The sequence below is a fragment of the Lactuca sativa genome, chromosome 5 (assembly GCF_002870075.4).
Source record: "Lactuca sativa cultivar Salinas chromosome 5, Lsat_Salinas_v11, whole genome shotgun sequence".
NCBI lineage: Eukaryota > Viridiplantae > Streptophyta > Magnoliopsida > Asterales > Asteraceae > Lactuca > Lactuca sativa.
In genome coordinates this window covers 211,749,834-211,763,756 of record NC_056627.2, presented here as the reverse complement: position 1 = coordinate 211,763,756, position 13,923 = coordinate 211,749,834, and positions in this window count along the sequence as shown.

Below are 13,923 nucleotides of genomic sequence, written 5' to 3'. Positions count from 1 at the left end.
ACTCTGTGAACCCTCTGGTTCTAACTCTGGGAACCTTCCGGTTCCAACTCTATAAACATGCACAACATAAATCACATAGAAATAATGCAGTACAACACATAACATACATATAGCATACAAATACTCTGTCACATAACTCTGAATACGTACTCAAGGTAAAGTATAGTGAGAAGACTCACCTCATGTATCTCGATAACTCGTAAATCTCGGAAATCACTCGCGCTCGATCCTCCGAGCTATAATCCTCCTATAACACCATATATCTCTAATTAACACTTCCACAACTAAGGTTGACTACCCCTATCAAGTCAACACTTGTCAACTCTGGTCAACGGTCAACGGTCAACTTTGACCGGACTCGGCAAGTGCACTAGAGCGACTCGGCGAGTCTATACGTGTTCATTGACTTCCTAAGATCCTCTCTTGACACGTTGAGTACTTCCCTGACTCGACGAGTTCCACCTGGCATGAATCGCGGGGCCACCACAACTCAACTCGCCAAGTCTCAAGAACAACTCGTCGAGTTCCAGCTTGACTCAGTCCACTCGACAACCCTCTCTGATTCACTGAGTCAACCCCTTAACTCGGCAAGACCACTCGCTGAGTGGTTAAGGACAATCTTCATGCTACTTGTCGAGTCTGTTCTTCGGACTCGGCGAGTCTAAGCCATGCATGAACTCAAACTCACTCCTGAGGTCAGATCCGTTCCAGTAACTCATAGATCCAGTCCTTCCAAGCACATTTATCACATAAAGTTACAATCTTGGCTACCATGCTACGCCTACAAGGCTTCTTTTGGTAAAATGACATCTAAAGTGGTAACCTAAGTCCATAACTCAAAAGGAAAGGCATAAAGCAGAGCATTTGGGACTCTCTGGACCTACTAAGGTCCAGATCTAGGTACCATTTCCCCATGGGACCTCTCACACTCCAATTACAAGGTAAACAAGGCATGAAGAAACCCTAGATTTGACCATATCAATAAAAACACGAGAATAAGCTCTGAATATTGCCTCAAATAGCTTCCTCTGTCGAAATGGAAGTAGACCCAAGCTCCCCAACTCTCCTAGCTTGGCGTTCCTCTTCCCTTCTTGCTAACACACACAAAGATGGTTAATAATGGCCTCTTTTCTCACTCACAAGGACTCTCAGATGCTCTGGTGCTCTCAAGGTCGAAGGTAGCCACAATGAAGGGTTATAAGGTCCTTTAAATAGGGCTCAAGGCCGGGAATTTAGGATTTCATTAAACAGCGTGGACTCGCCGAGTCCGGACGCGAACCCGCGTCCAAATCCGCGATCATACTCGGCAAGTCTAGGCTCCAACTCGCCGAGTCTCCTCACAAATTACCAAAAATAAATAAATGAATAATACTTGGGAATCCGGGCTGTTACAATTCTCCCCCACTAGAACTAGACTTCGCCCTCGAAGTCTCGCTCTGCAAATAACTCTGGATGCTGCTCATGCATCTCACGCTCCGGTTCCCAAGTCATCTTGGACCCCTTCCGATGCTGCCACTGAACCAAAACCAGGGGTACTTCCTTGTTCTTCAGAACCTTGATTTTCCGATCTATGATTGCCACTGGTCTCTCAGCATAATTCAGGCTCGCATCCACCTGAATATCCTCTAATAGAACCACTGCCGACTCATCGGCTATACACTTCCTCAGCTGCGACACATGAAAAGTGTCGTGAATCTGCCCCAACTCTGCTGGCAAATCCAAACGATAGGCTACCCGGCCTACCTTCGCAATCACTCGGAAAGGACCAATATATCGGGGCCCCAACTTGCCCCTCTTCCTGAATCGAATCACTCCTTTCCAAGGAGAGATCTTCAAGAGTACAAGGTTGCCGACCTGAAACTCAAGCTCAGACCGGCGTCTGTCTGCATAGCTCTTCTGACGACTTTGAGCTTTCAACAACCTCTGTCTGACCTGCTGGATCTGCTTTGTCGTTTGAAGCACGATCTCTGTACTGCCCATCACACGCTGTCCAACCTCTCCCCAACAAATGGGGGTCCGACACCTCCTCCCATACAACAGCTCAAATGATGGCTGTTGTTGTAGGAAAACTCTGCCAAGGGCAAGTACGCATCCCAACTACCCCCGAAATCCAACACACATGCCCGGAGCATGTCCTCGAGCGTCTGAATCGTCCGCTCATTCTGACTGTCTGTCTGGGGATGATATGCGGTACTAAAATGCAGCCTAGTACCCAACTCCTCATGAAACTTCTTCCAAAACCTGGAAGTGAAACGCACACCTCGGTCTGAAACAATCGAGATCGGCACCCCATGCTGAGATACCAATTCCCTGACGTACACCTCTGCCAATTTCTCTGCTGAAGAACTCTCGTTGATAGCAAGAAAGTGAGCGCTCTTTGTCAACCTGTCCACAATCACCCAAATTGCATCAACTCCCCTGGCAGTCCTTGGCAATTTGGTGATAAAATCCATGGTGATCTGTTCCCACTTCCATTCGGGAACCTCCAACGGTTGCAACTTACCATGCGGCCTCTGGTGCTCGGCCTTAACCCTATGACAGGTCAAGCACCTCTCAACAAACCACGCAACATCCCTCTTCATACAGGGCCACCAATACTCCTTCCTCAGGTCCAAATACATCTTAGTGGCCCTAGGATGGATCGAAAATTTCGACTGATGAGCCTCCTCCATCAAAATTGTATGCGTTCCTCCCACGTACGGCACCCAGATACGCCCCTGAAATGTCATAAGCTCCCGACCATCGGTAACGAACTCTAAAACCAAACCAACAACCCACTCTTTCTTCTGCATCTCAAGTTGCACAGCCTCGGCCTGTGCCCCACGAATGGCATCCAACACTGGAGCTACCACGGTCAATCTCAAACATACATCCCGCAACGGGGTGCTCTCCGCCCTGCGGCTCAGTGCATCGGCTACAACATTAGCCTTGCCCCGGTGGTACAGATCTCACAATCATAATCCTTGACCACATCCAACCACCTTCTCTGTCGCATATTTAGGTTGGGCTGATCCATCAAATATTTCAAAATCTTATGGTCTGTGTATATCGTACACCGAACCTCATACAGGTAGTGACGCCAAATCTTGAGGGCGAACACCACTGCCCCCAACTCTAGATCATGGGTGGGATATCTCATCTCTGAGTGGCACTATGATTTTAGGGAAATCCTTGATAAATCTCCGATAATACCCTGCCAACCCTAGGAAACTCCTGATCTCGGAGGGTGACCTCAGCACCTCCCAACTGATCACCGCCTCAACTTTGTCCGGGTCGACCAATATCCCTTTCTGGTTAACGAGATGTCCTAAGAACTGGACCTCCCGCAACCAGAAATCACACTTAAAGAATTTGGCATAAAGCCTCTCCGATCTCAGAACTCCGAGAACCTCTCTCAAATGCTCTTCATGTTGCTCTCTAGATCTCAAATATACCAAAATGTCGTCGATAAATACAATCACCGACCGATCCAACATCGGCCTACACACTTGGTTCATGAGATCCATGAACACTGCCGGGGCATTGGTGAGCCCAAAAGGCATCACCACAAACTCGTAATGCCCATAACGCGTCCTGAATGCTATCTTCTGGACGTCCTCATCCCGTACCCTCACCTGATGATATCCAGACCTCAAATTGATCTTGGAGAACCAAGATGCTCCCTGCAACTGATCGAACAAATCGTCGACCCTCGGCAACGGGTAACGGTTCTTGACCGTCAGCTTGTTCAACTCCCGGTAATCAATGCACATCCGGTGTGAACCATCCTTCTTCTTGACGAACAGGATAGGCGCTCCCCACTGCGAGCTGCTCGGCCGAATAAACCCCTTCCCCAGCAGCTCTTGAAGCTGCGAGGATAACTCTTGCATCTCTGGAGGTGCAAGGCGATAAGGCACCTTAGCGATAGGCGCGGCCCCCAGAACCAAATCGATACTGAACTCCACTTGCCTCAGAGGAGGCACACCCAGCAACTCCTCAGGAAATACATCAGGGAACTCATGCACTACCGGAACCTCCTCAACAGACCTCGGTCTCTCAGAATCCGCCCGCGTATCCATCACATACGCCACAAAACCCTTACAGCCCTGCTGTAGACACTGCCTTGCCCTAGCGGTCGAACAAAACGCTGATCCAGAACGTGTACCCTTGCCGTACACCGTAAGAACTCCCCCACTAGGGTCTCGTATGGTCACCAGCTGTCGCTCGCAATCGATAACCGCACCGAATCTGCTCAACCAGTCCATGCCCACAATGACACAGACATCACCCATCGCAATAGGAACCAGATCAATCGGGAACTCAACACCGAAAATCTCGACTACGCACCCTCAGAGAACCTTCGTGGCATATATCACCCTCTCGTCAGCTATGGAAACTCTCAGAGGCCGACTCAACGCCTCACGACTAACACTGATATGCTGACTAATGGCCAAAGATACAAAAGACCGACTCGCACCCGAGTCAAATAACACCAAGGGAGGTATAGAATTCACAAGAAAAGTACCTACGCATAACATAATATATGCATAATATCACAACATCAAAATAAATACACGAAAGAATACATACCAGCCACAACATCGGGTGCTGCGCGGACCTCCTCCGCGGTCAACTGAAAAGCTCTCCCTCGTGCTCTCGGTGCCTCGGCCTTCACTGGCCGACTCTCGGTAGCTATGATGGCGGCAGGGGCAGATCCCTGAGGTGCTCCCTGAGATGATCCTCGCAATTGCGGACATTCTGCCTTCCGGTGTCCGGTCTGGTTGCAGTGAAAACACACCGCAAACCCCTTGGGGCAGTCCTTGGCCATGTGACCCTCCTTGCCACACTTGTAGCAAGATCCCGCTCTACAGACTCCATCATGACCCTTGCCACACTTCCCACAAGTGCGGCCCTTCTGTATCCCTGGTTTGGGATCAGCGGGCTTGGCCCGCTTGGCTACCGGCTGAGACTGTGCCAGTCGCCGATCCCTCCCCTGAGACTCCGCCTCCTCCCTGGCCTGAGTCTCTAGCTCAATCTCCCTCTTCCGGGCATTTTCCTGAAGCTCGGCAAATGTCCAGTACGAGGAGTTCTCCGCGAACTCCCAAATGTCTCGCCTCAAGATACTCAAATATCGGCTCATACGTGCCTGCTTCGTGGACACGTGCTCAGGGCAGAACATCGCCCTCTCATGGAACATCCTGGTAATCACCGTAACAGACTCAATACCCTGCTTGAGGGTCAGAAACTCCTGGGCCAAACGTTCCCTCTCCACCTGGGGAACGTATTCATCTCGGAACATGGCAGTGAACCTCTCCCAGGTCACTGCCGCAAGCTCAGCAGGCGTAAAGTGCGCCGTCACAAACTTCCACCAGTCCTTCGCTCCCAAGCGAAGCTGGTTCAACGCGAACCGAACCTTCAAATGCTGAGGAGTTGAGCAAGTGAAGAAACACCCCTCTATGCTAGAAATCCATCTCATAGCTGCCACCGGGTCCTGGGTCCCATCAAACTCTAGTGGTTTTGTGTTGCTGAACTCTCGGAACAGCAACGCATCACCACCCTGCGGCCTCGCGGCAGCAATAGCTGCGGTAGCCATTGCAACAGCAGCCTCAGAAAGAGCGGCATAACGCTCGTCGAAGGTCTCAATCAACGTGGTCTTAATAGACCCGAACATCTCTGGTATCTCTGCCCTGAAGGCCGCAGCCACCTCCTCATGGATGATCCGGCGGATCTCCTCATCACTGGTCTCACTACTCTCAGGCATCAGACGTGTCCTCACCATGATCTACCTCTGAAATACAACATATGATAAATTAGAATCCATTCGAGCATAGTCACACTCGACAACTCATACCTTCTTGATCCTTGGTATTCCAAAGATTCCTACTTGGGCTGTACACTGCTCCGGTGCTTTCAGTAGTGCGGGCCCAATACTACTGTCCACACCGTATCAAAATACACCCCAAGTCCTCCTCTTCGGATCCCAAATTCCAAGTACTCTATCATGCACAATCCACTCTCTAACAAATCTCTCATAAGCCCCTCACTGCTACCTACTCACTCTCAAGCATCTCATAGCAGCTCACCTCTCCCTAGGCTAAGGCATCACAAATCAGGCCACTCTAGTCCTAATAGGAGTACCTAGCCTACTCTAGCATGAGAATACATCATATCAATATCAATATCACATAACATGAGGGTATTTTGGGAAATCACCGTTCGGGCGTGGACTGATCGTACACACAACACTGCTCTGCGTTCTTCCAGTAATCTTTTATTCTTTTTGAAAATACTTCTCAAATCCTCAGTTTGAGTTCAAATACGCCCGAAGGTGTACTCGAATCCCTCAAACCAAGGCTCTGATACCAACTTGTTACACCGTGAATTTCAAAATAATTTTTCGCATAATATAAAAACATATTCATTTAATTTTTCATAAAACATCAGTGTTTGAAACTCCAATCAATGTCATACAATGAATCCCAAGATCACATATCATAAAAATCCCATGTGTGTGTACTGATCAAGCCGACGCCTTCCCACGGTCATCACTAGTACCTGAAACAAATAACACCAACACTGTAAGCACAAAGCTTAGTGAGTTCCCCAAAATACCACACATAACACATATTAGCCACTTGAGGCTATAACTTTGTGGGTCTGTGGACCCTACTCTGTGAACCCTCTGGTTCTAACTCTGGGAACCTTCCGGTTCCAACTCTATAAACATGCACAACATAAATCACATAGAAATAATGCAGTACAACACATAACATACATATAGCATACATATACTCTGTCACATAACTCTGATTACTTACTCAAGGTAAAGTATAGTGAGAAGACTCACCTCGTGTATCTCGATAACTCGTAAATCCCGGATATCACTCGCGCTCGATCCTCCGAGCTATAATCCTCCTATAACACCATATATCTCTAATTAACACTTCCACAACTAAGGTTGACTACCCCTATCAAGTCAACACTTGTCAACTCTGGTCAATGGTCAACGGGCAACTTTGACCGGACTCGGCGAGTGCACTAGAGCGACTCGGCGAGTCTATACGTGTTCACCGACTTCCTAGGATCCTCTCTTGACACGTCGAGTACTTCCCTGACTCGACGAGTTCCACCTGGCATGAATCGCGGGGCCACCACGACTCAAGTCGGCGAGTTCCAGCTTGACTCAGTCCACTCGACAACCCTCTCTGACTCACTGAGTCAACCCCTTAACTCGGCAAGACCACTCGCTGAGTGGTTAAGGACAATCTTCATGCTACTCGCCGAGTCTGTTCTTCGGACTCAGCGAGTCTAAGCCATGCATAAACTCAAACTCACTCCTGAGGTCAGATCCGTTCCAGTAACTCATAGATCCAGTCCTTCCAAGCACATTTATCACGTAAAGTTACAATCTTGGCTACCATGCTACGCCTACAAGGCTTCTTTTGGTAAAATGACATCTAAAGTGGTAACCTAAGTCCATAAATCAAAAGGAAAGGCATAAAGCAGAGCATTTGGGACTCTCTGGACCTACTAAGGTCCAGATCTAGGTACCATTTCCCCATGGGACCTCTCACACTCCAATTACAAGGTAAACAAGAGATGAAGAAACCCTAGATTTGACCATATCAATAAAAACACGAGAATAAGCTCTGAATATTACCTCAAATAGCTTCCTCTGCCGAAATGGAAGTAGACCCAAGCTCCCCAACTCTCCTAGCTTGGCCTTCCTCTTCCCTTCTTGCTAACACACACAAAGATGGTGAATAATGGCCTGTTTTCTCACTCACAAGGACTCTCAGATGCTCTGGTGCTCTCAAGGTCGAAGGTAGCCGCAATGAAGGGTTATAAGGTCCTTTAAATAGGGCTCAGGGCCGGGAAATTAGGATTTCATTAAACAGTGTGGACTCGCCGAGTCCGGACGCGAACCCGTGTCCAAATCCGCGATCATACTCGGCGAGTCTAGGCTCCAACTCGCCGAGTCTCCACACAAATTACCAAAAATAAATAAATGAATAATACTTGGGAATCCAGGCTGTTACAATTCTCCCCCACTAGAACTAGACATCGCCCTCGAAGTCTCACTCTGCAAATAACTCTGGATGCTGCTCATGCATCTCACGCTCCGGTTCCCAAGTCATCTCGGACCCCTTGCGAAGCTGCCACTGAACCAAAACCAGGGGTACCTCCTTGTTCTTCAGAACCTTGATTTTCCGATCTCTGATTGCCACTGGTCTCTCAGCATAATTCAGGCTCGCATCCACCTGAATATCCTCTAATAGAACCACTGCCGACTCATCGGCTATACACTTCCTCAGCTGCGACACATGAAAAGTGTTGTGAATCTGTCCCAACTCTGCTGGCAAATCCAAACGATAGGCTACCCGGCCTACCCTCGCGATCACTCGGAAAGGAACAATATATCGGGGCCCCAACTTGCCCCTCTTCCTGAATCGAATCACTCCTTTCCAAGGAGAGACCTTCAAGAGTACAAGGTTGCCGACCTGAAACTCAAGCTCGGACCGGCGTCTGTCTGCATAGCTCTTCTGACGACTTTGAGCGGTCAACAACCTCTATCTGACCTGCTGGATATGCTCTGTCGTCTGAAGCACGATCTCTGTACTGCCCATCACATGTTGTCCAACCTCTCCCCAACAAATGGGGGTCCGACACCTCCTCCCATACAACAGCTCAAATGATGGCTGTTGTTGTAGGAAAACTCTGCCAAGGGCAAGTACGCATCCCAACTACCCCCGAAATCCAACACACATGCCCGGAGCATGTCCTCAAGCGTCTGAATTGTCCGCTCACTCTGACTGTCTGTCTGGGGATGATATGCGGTACTAAAATGCAGCCTAGTACCCAACTCCTCGTGAAACTTCTTCCAGAACCTGGAAGTGAAACGCACACCTCGGTTTGAAACAATCGAGATCGGCACCCCATGCTGAGATACCAATTCCCTGACGTACACCTCTGCCAATTTCTCTGCTGAAGAACTCTCGTTGATAGCAAGAAAGTGAGCGCTCTTTGTCAACCTGTCCACAATCACCCAAATTGCATCAACTCCCCTGGCAGTCCTTGGCAATTTGGTGATAAAATCCATGGTGATCTGTTCCCACTTCCATTCGGGAACCTCCAACGGTTGCAACTTACCATGCGGCCTCTGGTGCTCGGCCTTAACCCTACGACAGGTCAAGCACCTCTCAACAAACCACGCAACATCCCTCTTCATACAGGGCCACCAATACTCCTTCCTCAGGTCCAAATACATCTTAGTGGCCCCAGGATGGATCGAAAATTTCGACCGATGAGCCTCTTCCATCAAAATTGTATGCGTTCCTCCCACGTACGGCACCCAGATACGCCCCTGAAATGTCATAAGCCCCCGACCATCGGTAACGAACTCTAAAACCAAACCTACAACCCACTCTTTCTTCTGCATCTCAGGTTGCACAGCCTCGGCCTGTGCCCCACGAATGGCATCCAACACTGGAGCTACCACGGTCAATCTCAAACATACATCTCAGGTTGACTACCCCTATCAAGTCAACACTTGTCAACTCTGGTCAACGGTCAACGGTCAACTTTGACCGGACTCGGCGAGTGCACTAGAGCGACTCGGCGAGTCTATACGTGTTCACTGACTTCCTAAGATCCTCTCTTGACACGTTGAGTACTTCCCTGACTCGACGAGTTCCACCTGGCATGAATCGCGGGGCCACCACAACTCAACTCGCCAAGTCTCAAGAACAACTCGTCGAGTTCCAGCTTGACTCAGTCCACTCGACAACCCTCTCTGATTCACTGAGTCAACCCCTTAACTCGGCAAGACCACTCGCTGAGTGGTTAAGGACAATCTTCATGCTACTTGCCGAGTCTGTTCTTCGGACTCGGCGAGTCTAAGACATGCATGAACTCAAACTCACTCCTGAGGTCAGATCCGTTCCAGTAACTCATAGATCCAGTCCTTCCAAGCACATTTATCACGTAAAGTTACAATCTTGGCTACCATGCTACGCCTACAAGGCTTTTTTTGGTAAAATAACATCTAAAGTGGTAACCTAAGTCCATAACTCAAAAGGAAAGGCATAAAGCAGAGCATTTGGGACTCTCTGGACCTACTAAGGTCCAGATCTAGGTACCATTTCCCCATGGGACCTCTCACACTCCAATTACAAGGTAAACAAGGCATGAAGAAACCCTAGATTTGACCATATCTATAAAAACACGAGAATAAGCTCTGAATATTACCTCAAATAGCTTCCTCTGTCGAAATGGAAGTAGACCCAAGCTCCCCAACTCTCCTAGCTTGGCCTTCCTCTTCCCTTCTTGCTAACACACACAAAGATGGTGAATAATGGCCTCTTTTCTCATTCACAAGGACATTCAGATGCTCTAGTGCTCTCAAGGTCGAAGGTAGCCGCAATGAAGGGTTATAAGGTCCTTTAAATAGGGCTCAGGGCGAGGAAAATTAGGGTTTCATTAAACAACGTGGACTCGTCGAGTCCGGACGCGAACCCGCGTCCAAATCTGCAATCATACTCGGCGAGTCTAGGCTCCAACTCGCTGAGTCTCCTCACAAATTACCAAAAATAAATAAATGAATAATACCTGGGAATCCGGGCTGTTACCAAATAAGGAAAGATTCTCGTCACCCAAGTTTCAGTTGGATAGAAACTTGGAATCATGCAAGTTGTATAGCATGATGAATGAGAACTTTCAAGTATTGAAAAAATTAAGACTAATTACTTGTTCACATGGATGTGTGAGTCAAGTGAAGGACTAAGGGATCGAGTACACATTCTTGTGCACTGGTCAAGTCCACCACAAAAGATTGATAAAACTATTCGTCTTAGTTTACAAAAGCTCAGTAAATTTGATTATACTTACAAGCTTAAGTGTAACTCTGAGACATTGGAAAAAGGTTCCAATGTAAGGCAGAGCGAATAAGAAGAATCAACTTAGGCAGAAAGATAAAAGTTTCTCAAATCTGAAAAGATGGGAGAGTACTTTAGTATCAGTTTTGTGATCATCTTAATGATTAAGAAACCATATCAAAATTAGTTCTCTAAGGAAAATCTTAGTGCATTCTTATGACTAAGAAGAGGAACTTGAATCGTAGAAGTGGTTAAATCAAGAAGATGAGTCATACTTCGTTCCAATACAAGTCTTAGAGTCATACTCCAAGATTGTAACTTGAGTGACATGTCTCAAAGAAGGTTTAAAACACTTGTCAAATGTAAGAGTAAAAGTTTTCTACTCTTGTACATTTGAAATTGGTAAGTTGTGATGTTTTGGATAAAACAAAGACCAACTTAATCCAATTGTGTGAAGTGTTTGTCTTGGTTAGAATCCACACTATCTCTTGAATAACTGACAAGAAAGTCTTATAGGTCAAGAGGACAGTGGGAGTCTTAAAGGTCTTGAAAGTCTCAAGAACTAATCAAGAATAGAACCTGAAGTTCTTCACTAGCACACGAATTGAGGTTTATAACCTATCGTGTTGACATGTTATGTACCCATTCCAGTTAAAGTTGCCTTTGCATATGAGTTCTTAGAGTTCTCAATGTGTTGCACAACAACTTGGAAGCAATGGCAGGCCCTTGAGCTGCCAGGTGGCATGAAGTTAAGATTGAGTTCAATCCATATGAGTTTGGATTTGTCATTATCCTTGTCTTGTGACTATGGTTTTGACAATTCACATGGATAAGAACACATACACCATTAAATCTAAGTGTCATAAGGTTTCTCTCCGATTCATGAAAATGATGGTGAGGAAACACTTTCACTAAGTAGATTTTAGCTAGATAGCAATTGTGATATTTGCATTCTCAAAGTCGTTAGTGGAGCGTGTGTGGTTTACCGACACACTAACCTGTACTTGTGAGAAGTGGAAAAAAGGTATAACTATTATGATTACGACATCCCTCTTCATAATTTTTAGATACACCAGTGTGCTATCTAAGGGAAGGTGTATGATTTTGATAAAGTTTTATCAAAACAATCTAGCATCAGAAATCTGAACTTTGGTAAGAAAGTCAATGAAGTATTGATTTCTAGAAGTCCGGCTGATTTCTGAGTACATGTCAAAGCTAGTGGGAGCATAAGTGTTATGCTAATAATCATCATGTTAGTGGGAGCATGATAATTATGATAAGTATTGCAAGTTAGCAATGTTAATTATAGAAAACAAAAGGTTTCAATTGGGAAAAGTTGTTTTGCTATAATTAAGGGAGAGGAAATTATACTTCATCTCAAATCTATAAGCTTAGATCGTGAGGTTTTAATCATTTAGTCAAGGATATATATATGAATTTCATGTTGGAATGGCTCAACATAAGGAAATTCTATATATGGATCCATTGTTTGCGTTCTAAAATTCGATTATGATTACGGCATCCCTTTTCATAATCTGAATTATGAGAACTTGGCAAATTGAAATGGACATATTATAGCAAAAGACTGGTTTAGTCTTTATGTGAGACATCATGAATCGTGTCCCATAGGCTTCGGATATAGGATCAATTACATGTGCTATATTCATCCTTTCTAAAATTTTCCAAATGCCTAGGGCATTAAGAAGGGAAAAGGTTTAGAACTGGATATGACTAAAAGGATTAAACAATTGTCGAGGACAATCTTAGGTTTACCAAAGATTGGTTGCTCAAGGATAGTTGGAAGTATAGTGATAATTCTGGAAGGACCATATTGACATAATCTGGAAGGAGGCAACTCTTGTTCAGAAGTGATAGTCAAAATGGAATCTGGAAATGTTTCAAAGTTAGAATTTTCAATCTGTGTACGATTAAGGAAACTTAATGCAAGAAGAATATTTCCAAGGAGTTGATCTCCTTTAGAATACTCTGTAATGATTGTTGCCAAGTCTTTATGACTTTGTGCATAATCATTACGAGAGGATCAATGCATATAAGTTTAGAATCTAACAGATTTCAGTAAATGCCATGAATTTGGAATTCTTGCATTTGCGGTAAGGATTTGGGAGTGTGAAAAGAGAATCATTGAAGTTATGTTCAATGGATCTAGTTCACAAAGTAAAGATCGTAGACAAACATAGTATGCATACTTGGTGTATGGCATGACTAGTGTTTAGAAAACATAGTGTACATGCTTGGAGCATGGGACAACTATTGTTTTAAATTCAAGAATAAAGTTGATAGCTGAAACAGTATAGAATGAATAATGTGTAATCATATGGTGATAAATAAAAGGTGTTTTATTTATGCTCATAGGTTTTGATACCATATTGGATTATTCTTCCGGAATGACTAAATTATTTATGTTCATAGCTAAACTGGGTTATTCTTCCAGAATGACTAAGTTATTCAAACCATCCACAGTCGGTCATATGTTGGAAGTAGATATGAATTAAGACTGTCATGGGTTGGCTTGTAGAGGTCTAAGGTGTTGGACAAAGGGCTACAACACTCATGAGTGCTCATAAGTTTTAAGTATTGGATTCAACCCGCGCTCATTGGAATCACTTCATGGATTTTATCATGAGTGATCATGAGATGATAATATCTTATATTCTTCAAACCTGGAGATATGAGTTGTTACTATGAGTTGATAGTACATTGATTGCACGAAAACGCATTTGGTAACTCGGTGCTATAAAACGTGTCTTTGTGTATGATTCAACAAGTAGTAGAACAAGCAAAATGAGTCGAAGTTTATCCATTCCTTTTACCTTCAGGATAAAAGCGATATCTGTGGGCCCCTCGATGATTTGATGATGACAAATGGAAGTGCTCGGCCGGGCCAGGACATATTTGATTTGTTCAATTAGTCAGTCGTCATAAATCGGAAATCGGGAAACAACAAATGGATAGAGAGAATGATTATAATCCATGTCTCAGTCCATATGATATCTAGAATGGAGGAATGTATGATCCCTTATCTAATGGAAAAGTCACTGACAAAGGTCAG